Here is a 1,346-nt window from a genome sequence, read left to right on the forward strand (position 1 = left end):
ATATATATATATATATATAAAGTAAGTAAAGGTTAGCCCAGCAACAGCTAAAAGACAACCACAGCACAAACATTTTGCTAAAATATTTTTTTAAAGTGTTCTCTAAAGTACGTGTGTGTGCGTGTGCGTGTGTGTGTTTTCAGGGCTAGAGAACATCCGTCTGATCTTTACAGATAAGGCGTTGGACGGAGAGACCACACTGTTGTCCAGCTATGGTATCCAGCACATGTCCGTCATCCAGATGGTGATAAAGGTTCCTGGAGGACTCCTGTCCTAACGTCCTCACCTGGATCTGCTGCCCTCCTCCCAGGATTCCCTGATGTTCCTTTCTGATTCCTAGACTCCGTTCATGTCTGACTTTGCACTCATTAAAATTCCCGTTTTTCTTTGTGTGATCTTCTTTTTCTTGATCGGTGTTTACAGGAAAAGGTCACAGGTCGTGCAGGAAACCCCCAAATCCTTTGATTTGTTTTTGTTAAGGATTCTGAAATTATGTTTGGAATATTTCTATTCAAATTCTTGCTCTGTATACCTGACTATTTTGACTTTTTCCTTGAATTTAATCATTGCAAATAGAATTTGTTTTTCCCTATGATTTTATAATAAAGGTTAAAGAGTTAATTCAAGAGTTAGAATGAAAGAGTTAGGAGTTTGGAAAATGGGTTAAATATGTGCTGTAGTGATTGCATCTGGGATTCTGTTTTAAGACGTGTGTAATTCATTCATCATCTCCACAGTCTGTCTTTGTTCAGATTTTATATATATATATATATTTTTTTTTTTCGTAATTTTGTAATTGAAGTGTTAATTGTTTCCCCCCAGGATTATGGCTGTGAAAATTAATGACTTTTTTTAACCCCAACATTGAATGTGGAATGATATATATATCCAAAAATTGTTTATACATTTAGAATTACAATAGTAATAACGGGATATAAATCTGAATATTTTGTTCTCAGAATTTCAACAATACAATTTTAATTTGATTGAAGTGCATTACTTTTAAATCTGGTTTTAAATTGAGGTTATGACAAATTCTGACAAAAGTGAGAATAATGGAATTCCTATCTAAAATGAAGAGATTTGGACTGGTTCAACTCTGAAGTCCAAGTTATATGTGTTATTGTAAACTATTATAAATACTGAAAATAAAATTCTGAGATGAGAGAATTCTAATCTTAATATGTGTGTGGATTTGTATGTGGTGTATGATGTTTCCTAATGCATTTTCTGGTGTGTAGATAATAAATTCTGGCTGATCTAAATCCAAACAGGTGGTGTTTACGGTCATAAAGTCTTGACTTGTATTTGTACTGATAACATTCTGTTTCCTGGTTCCTGTAATG

The sequence above is a fragment of the Cynoglossus semilaevis genome, chromosome 1, assembly GCF_000523025.1.
Source record: "Cynoglossus semilaevis isolate Cse_v1.0 chromosome 1, Cse_v1.0, whole genome shotgun sequence".
Lineage (NCBI taxonomy): Eukaryota > Metazoa > Chordata > Actinopteri > Pleuronectiformes > Cynoglossidae > Cynoglossus > Cynoglossus semilaevis.